General features: G+C 46.7%; 1 non-coding gene across 1 annotated transcript; it reads left to right on the top strand.

Moving 5' to 3' along the window:
* The first annotated feature begins 5,743 nt into the window (after window positions 1-5,743).
* LOC118590446 lies at window positions 5,744-5,849 on the top strand. Its single transcript, XR_004945748.1, has one exon. It is a non-coding gene; the product is annotated as a U6 spliceosomal RNA (small nuclear RNA).
* The last annotated feature ends 1,612 nt before the right edge of the window (window positions 5,850-7,461 follow it).

Raw genomic sequence — 7,461 nt, 5'->3', positions numbered from 1 at the left:
ATGTGCCTCAATCTCATTATGTACACTACGGGGCCAAAGATAACATAAACGTCTTATTCCCCTGCCTCTACCTCCCATGTGGTGGGGTTTCAAGGCTCGCTGCACCATATCCAGTTCTTTGTGGCACTGGGGATTGCACTCAGGGTCTCACAAATGCTAAGCAAGCACTCTACCAATTGGCATACATCGGCAGCCAGGCGCACCCTCTATCACTTCCACCAAGTGTGCTACTATACTCCATCTGATTAAAAGTGCTTGGTGTCACAGTGTCTCAGAGCTGGGCTTTCACCACCCAAGACACTTGTGACCTTGAAGCTTTGGTGCATCAAAGGTACCATGCCCTTCAGAGCCCTCCTACTGTGAGGTCTGTGGGCGGAATGTCACACTCTTGGAGCTACACTCTGATCTCAGGCCACCCAGATGTTCCCTCTGACTAGCCTGTCTCTCTAGACGCTTCCACAGACTTCAGTGAAGACAGATCTCCCACTTTGAACTCTGGCTCATTTTTTTTCCCAGGTACTTAAACACACCCCCATGTCCTAGCCAGGAGATCTAATGAAATAATAGCCGGGGAATGAGCCCCAACTCCTCCCTCTCCCCCTAGGGGTCTGGGGTGGAGGAGAGAAGTAGTTTTCATTGAACACAGCTTTGATTTGTTAGTGTATATGTCTTCCTTTTTGAATCAGAAAATCCAGTTCATAAATCAGGCATGGTGGCACAAGCCTGTTGGGCTGGCTAGTTCTTATGTCAGCGAGACAGAAGCTAGAACCATCTGAAGGAGGGAAGCTCAATTGGGAAATTCCCTCCATAAGAACGGGCTGTCGGCAAACATGTAGGGTATTTTCTTAATTAGCAATTGATAGGGGAGAGCCCAGGCCATTGTGGGTGGGGTTATCCCTGGCATGGTGGTCCTGGATTCTATAAGAAAGCAGGCTGGCTAGGTAGTGGTGGTGCACACCTTTAATCCCAGCTCTTGGGAGGCAGAGATGATGGAATCTCTGTGAGTTTGAGGCCAGCCAGGTCTACAAAGCAAGTTCCAGGACCACCAGGGCTACAAAGAGAAACACTGTCTTGAAAAACAAAAACAAAAACAAAAAACAAAACAAAGCAGGCTGAACAGTAATGGGAACAAGCCAGATTCCTTCAGCTCCTGCCTCCAGGTTCCTGCCCTGTTTGAGTTCCTGTCCTGACTTCCTTTGATGATGAACAGAGATGTAGAAGTGTGAGCCAAATGAACCCTTTCCTACCAAAAGTTGCTTTTGGTCATGGTGTTTCATAACAGCAATAGAAACCCTGACTAAGGAACCTGTAATCCCAGCACTTGGGGGAAAAAGGTGGGTGGATCATAAGTTCAAGGTTGCCTTTGGCTATTTATCATGGTTGAGGCCAGCCTGGGATACATGAGATCTTGTCTCAAAAAAATTTTTACACACACACACACACACACACACACACACACACACACACACACCACACCTGGTTTCCTTCCTAGGGCATGTGAGCACTGGGAAGGGTGTTTCCTCATTTGTTGGGTTTTTGTGATATCCTCATGGAAGACTTTGGATTTTGTCTTGCCCCCTTTCCATCGACTGACTTTGGAAAGAATATATTACATACAGACATTGTTGCAATAACTGAAGGGATATGGATTTATGAAATCAAAACCAGAAGTCTGCAAGAGCGGGGGACTTCCAAAGAAGCTCTTATTTCCTCCTAAAAGAATCAGATCACAGTTGCTCCCTCTTCTCAGGTCCTGCCTTGACCATAGATAACCGGAGACGTGGCTACACGGAGACATAAGTGAACAGTCCAAGATGTTAGTGATGGCAGAGCAGACAGAGCCAGTATCCTTGAAGTCACCTCAGAGGAGGGAGCTAGCTGCAACCCCAGTCATCTCCAGGTATGTTTTATATACATTTAATATTTCATATATTTATGTTATTGCTGAGAGAGGGTTTGTTGCCATGTAGCCCAGGCTGCCTTCATATTGAATTTTATATAGTTCAGACTAGCCTCAAACTCACAGCAATGCCTAGCTTAGATACTTGTGTAATTATATATTTGTTGTTGTTTAGTTGTTTGGTTATTGGTTTTGTTGTTGTTTATTTATTTTGTATACAGTGTTCTGCCTACAGGCCAGAAGAGGGCACCAGATCTCATTACAGATGGTTGTGAACCACCATGTGGGTGCTGGGAATTGAACTCAAGGACCTCTGGAAGAGCAGCCAGTGCTCTTAACCTCTGAGCCATCTCTCCAGCCCTGGTTATTGGTTTTTTTGAGACAGGTTTCTCTGTGTAGCCCTGGCTGTTCTGGAACTTGCTCTGTAGACCAGGCTGGCCTTAGTCTCAAAGAGATTCACTGCCTCTACTTCCCCAGTGCCTCCTTCAGGTGGAAGTTGTGAACAGAAACAGCTCAGCTTTGCCCAGAAGTTACCAACAATGCGGACCTCAGAACTCAGAAGGTGGAGAAGAAGAAGCTGGAGTTAAGGAGCCTGTCAGGCCATCCTGACACACAAGCTTGAGAACCGGCTTTAAATCAACAGCTGTAGTTTGGATGTTGAAGGTCCCCCAAAGGTCCATGTGCAAAGGTCCACGTGTGAAAGATGTAGTCCCTGTAGTGGGGGTGGGGCTTTTGAGATGTGGACCTTGAGAAGGAGACCTTGGGAAGTTTTTAGGTCCTTGGGAAGCATATTCTCTATCTCCCTCTCTCTCCCTCTCTTTCCCTCCCTCCCTCCCTCTCCCTCTTTCTCCCTCTCCCTTCCTACAGTCTGGTGCTTGTATACTTCCTGGCTTCGAGACATTCTCCATGTTGCTCAAGGCCCACAGCAATATGCCGACCTGATCTTGGACTAGAATCTCCAAAACCATGAGCCAAAACAAACCTCCTCCTGGGACTTAAGTAAGTTGTCTGTATCCAGTATCTCAACTGTAACCACAGAAAGCTGACTGGGATGCCTGTGCTTCCGGAACTTTGACATGCAGAGGCATCATGGGGAGATTTTGTTAGAATCTGGCTCAGTATGTGTACAGAAGAAGCGTGGTTATGTCGGGACTGGTCTCAGGCATTTGTTCTTCTGTTGGCCCGAGCTATGGGCAGATGAAAGACTCGGGTAAGTGCCCAGCTGAGAATTGCCTTCAGCTGCAGTGAACTGTCTTGCAGAAGATCATGTCCTGGCTTACAATAAAGACCTGGTCACTAAATGTTGACTCTGAGAGGTGGTGGTGTAATTGCTAAGATTTCTAACAGCAGAAGGCTAGGTGGGGGTGTAGCTCAGGTGTTAAGAGTGCCTGCCCAGCATGCACTGGGTTTGATTCTGAGTGCTTGGAGGAACCCAGAGTCGGCACTTAGAGTTTCAAGGGAAATTGTATTTCTATAATGATTTGGGAATTTTATAGCTGCTTCCTTCGGCTCTCTTTTAAATTTAATTTAATTTTTAATTATGTATATGTGTGTGATGTTCACAGGGGTGCCAGTGCCTGTGTCTGCAGAGGCCAGAGGTGTTGGAATCCTTAGAGCAGAAGTTACAGGCAGTTGTGAACTGCATAACAGGATGCTGGGAGCTGAGTTCGGGTCTTCTAGAAGATCAGGGAGTGCTCTTAACCACTGAGCCTGCTGCCTAGCCCCTCCTCCTACCTTTTGATGCAATTGAAAAGGACAAGAGAGGCTAACACTCATTAGTTACCTATACAAGGGGAAGTATGGGGATACCTGGCAGCAAACACAGACACTTCCTCACCTGCAGCAGGTCAGGAGAGCCTAGGAGCAGGAGCTTGATATATATAATGCAGCAGATCTCCAAGGAAGGCTGCTCTCTAGTGTGTCAGCTCTTCCATACCAAGTTAGGGATCTGACCAGGAAGGAAAGGAGCCCTGAGACCTGGGATAGGGACCTCTGGATCATTGAACTCAAGATCCCCTGGGTCACTGTTGCTCGCTCAGACTGGCTCCTTCTGGAACATGCTAGGGAAGTCCGCCAGCCTCCTTGGTTCTAGTTTCTTTCTCCCTCAGGATATGGTGTGCCTTGACCCTGGCTATTGATCTTGAAGCCCAAGAAGAGATGATCTTATGGACAGTCTGAGCTGTTCGGCAAGGCAGAGGCCTCCTTAAGAAATGACGGATGGTGGGCACTTACCGGGGCAGTCTCCTCCTTCAACTGCAAAATACGTGTTGGTCCATATGTTTTACAACTGTGTTGGGAGGAGGAAAAACAAAGCACTAATGTTCACTTTTCACTAACCTTTAATTAACCTCTATCATCACTTAAGCATCCTTTTGGCTTCCTTGTCAGCCTTAAGGGGAGCGCTCTTCTCTTACTCCTCAAAAGTGCATCTGAGACTCCCTCAAAGACTGTAGGATACTCTCCACCATACCTTGTCACCAACTTGCTGTTCTGACCTGTGTAGGCTGTTCTGCCTCAGGGGGTAGCTCCTTCTCTCCTCCTCATGTTGTTTTGAGACAGAGTCTCACTTTGTAGACCAGGCTGGTCTCAAACTCACCAGCCTCTCATCTGAGCCCCCCACCCCCCACTAAGTGTTGGGACTATAAATGGCCACCACGCAGAGCCTCATTTTTGCTTCATATTCCCTCTTTCTCCCTCCCAGCTGAAGAGGTAGCTAGTTTCTCCTGTCCTCTCCTGGTTTCACGGCACAAACAGCTTCTGAGTGTAGACAGACACTGGGAGCTGCGTCCATCCGCCTACCCCAGTGACTGGTTCCTCACATTGATCAAATCAACACACCGGTGATCAGTAATCTGCCTTTCAGACTCAAGTTACAAAGCCCCATTTTACCAGAGACATCTCAAAATGGTCCAGCATCTCTGGCAGAATAAATGCTATCTATAAACCAAAATCCAATGTTTAAGCTCCAAACAGGATTTCAGAATGAAATTGTATGTTATATTTTTAAAAATCACAATTCACTGAAAGGAGAGCAAAGGGGACAGGTTTAGGCTGAGATCTGATAAGAGGAAGAACATTAAAAATATAGATCATGTGTCAGGCAGGTTATTGGAGATTGCCTTCCTTGAAAACCTTTAAAAATAGAATCCCCAGGGCTGTAGCTGTAGCTCAGCAGTAGGGAGCTGCACACTCAAGGGCCTGGTTTGCTCCCCAGTGCTGGGGGAGAATGAAGAGAATAGACAGTCATTCTTCTTAAATGGTTTGGATACAAACCATCTTGGAAGCAGTAATGGGAGTAAGTCCATTTCTGAAACCCCCTCTGCCGCCCCTCACCTCTCCCCACTGTCTGTGTCCCAAGGCACAGGCACAGCAGGGATGTTGAAGTTGGGGTGCGGGAGTGAACCATACCATGGTAGTGACATGTGGGATTATTTTGCCACAGGAGTGGAGAAGAAAAGACAGCAGTACTCTGTCAGTCCACCAACTGAGCAGTTAATGAAAGCAGGTGGCATAATACAATCCTTCGGTTCTTTCTAGAATCTTGATGAATCAGTCAGCTTGTTCTTGAAAAACTAAGACGGTTACCCCACCCCCAGAGAGACTGATGATTCTGATGATTCTGATCAGAGACAACAAAGACGTCTCTTTCTTCTCCCTCCGACGGCATGTCCAACTCATATTCAAAGTTGAAACACACAGCAGTTTCCCAAAGTGAACCACCATTGGGATCTACGGGAAGAGGCACATCCTGGCACAAATGTGTGATATATACCAGCACTGCAGAAATGGACCTGGCTCCACTTCTCTCCAATTTGATTTCTTTATAAAAAAATATTTATTTTAGTGCTTGCTTTGGCAGCACGAGTACTAAAATTGGAATGATACAGAGAAGATTAGCAGGGCCCTGCACAAGGATGACATGCAAATTTGTGAAGTGTTCTATATTTTCATATATGCATGTAGCAACAATTAATGAAAAAAGAGGCTATGAATTTGAAAGAGAGCAAGGAGGGGTCTGTGGGAGGGTTTGGAGGGAGGAAAAGGAGGAGTGGGAATTGATGAAAGTGGATTATAATCTCAAAAAATAAAAAATTAAAAAAGACTTATTTTACTATGTGTGTGTGTGTGTGTGTGTGTGTGTGTGTGTGTGTGTGTGTGTGTGTGTGTGTGTTTGAGCACAGGTAAGTGCAGGCACCCACTGAGGCCACAAGGGGGCACTGGATCTCTTGGAACTGGAGTTACAGGTATCTGTGAGCCTCCTAATATGGATGCCAGCACCTGAACTCTGAACACTCTTAACTGCTGAGACATCTTACAGCCTCTCAATTTCTTTCTTTCTTTCTTTCTTTCTTTCTTTCTTTCTTTCTTTCTTTCTTTCTTTCTTTCTTTCTTTCTTTCTTTCTTTCTTTCTTTCTTTCTTTTTTTAAAAATGTATTTTAAATATATTATATATAAATCTCTCTCTCTCTCTCTCTCTCTCTCTCTCTCTCTCTCTGTGCTCATTTTGTGTAAGTATGGGTATCTGTGTACTTGTGGAGGTCAGAGACAACCCTGGGTGCTAGTCCTCAGTTTTCACCTTGTCTGAGTCAGGATCTCTTTGCTATTGTTCTGCTGCATACGCCCAGCTACCTGTCCCTCAGACTTCCAGGAGTTCTCTGGTCTCCACATCCCTCTGTCCTGTAGGAGCCCTAGAATTATGAGCACCTGGTGCTACAGCATCTGGCTGGCACTCTTGTTCTGTGGAGTCACCCTCGGGTCTGGAGCTTTCCTAACGAGCATGTTTATTTTATGCACTGAACCATCTACTGAACCATCTCCCTGGCCCTGCTTGCTTGCTTGTTTATTTATTTGTTTGTTTGTTTGTTTGCCCTGACACTTTGAGTTCCCATCTCTTTTTTCCTCTGATACCTTGGGACTGAGGCTACAGTGGCAGTGCCCCACCCTTGTTCATTGGTCTTCATGGGGGGCGTCTTCTCAATGTCCCTGTCCCATCTGATTCCTCAGTCTCTGTCCAGACAGCACTGTCTGCCTTTGCAGATTGGAGTTTCCGGTCACAGCCTCTTTCTGTCTACTTTAACGCCCCACTCTTCCCAGGCTGGACAAAATGAGGTGGGGTGCCCAAGTCTCCTCCCTAAGTCTGTGTTATTCCCAGGTCTTTGGAAAGCCTTTGATTTCTCAGCATAACACACCGAACCCAAGAGGAGGCTTCAAGGCTACCTCTGTCCTACCTGGGGAGTCTCGCCACCTACGTCGTCACAGTGAGAAGTGAGGGCTCTTGAACCCCCCATGGGCTCTCTCTGGCTCTTAGATTCCTCATAGTTTTTGGTCACTTCTGTCTATGCTACTTTGCTGCTAACTCTTCGTCCCTCTGGTCCAAGTACACATCCCGTCTCAGGTGGCACACGGGTCTTGCCCACCGGTCATGTTCTCAGAGCGCCAGTGTTTGGATGTCTTGTACCCCGAAAGCCTTTGTCTGCTCTAGCAACCATTGCCCAGGAACTGAGTGCTCGCTGGGAGTAGAGCTTTTCGAGGGGGTACAAAGGAAGGACCAGGGATGACAA

This window comes from Onychomys torridus, chromosome 8 (genome assembly GCF_903995425.1).
Source record: "Onychomys torridus chromosome 8, mOncTor1.1, whole genome shotgun sequence".
In the NCBI taxonomy this organism is placed as follows: domain Eukaryota; kingdom Metazoa; phylum Chordata; class Mammalia; order Rodentia; family Cricetidae; genus Onychomys; species Onychomys torridus.
Note: the sequence above shows the minus strand (reverse complement) of the source record. Positions and strands in the feature narration are given on the sequence as shown.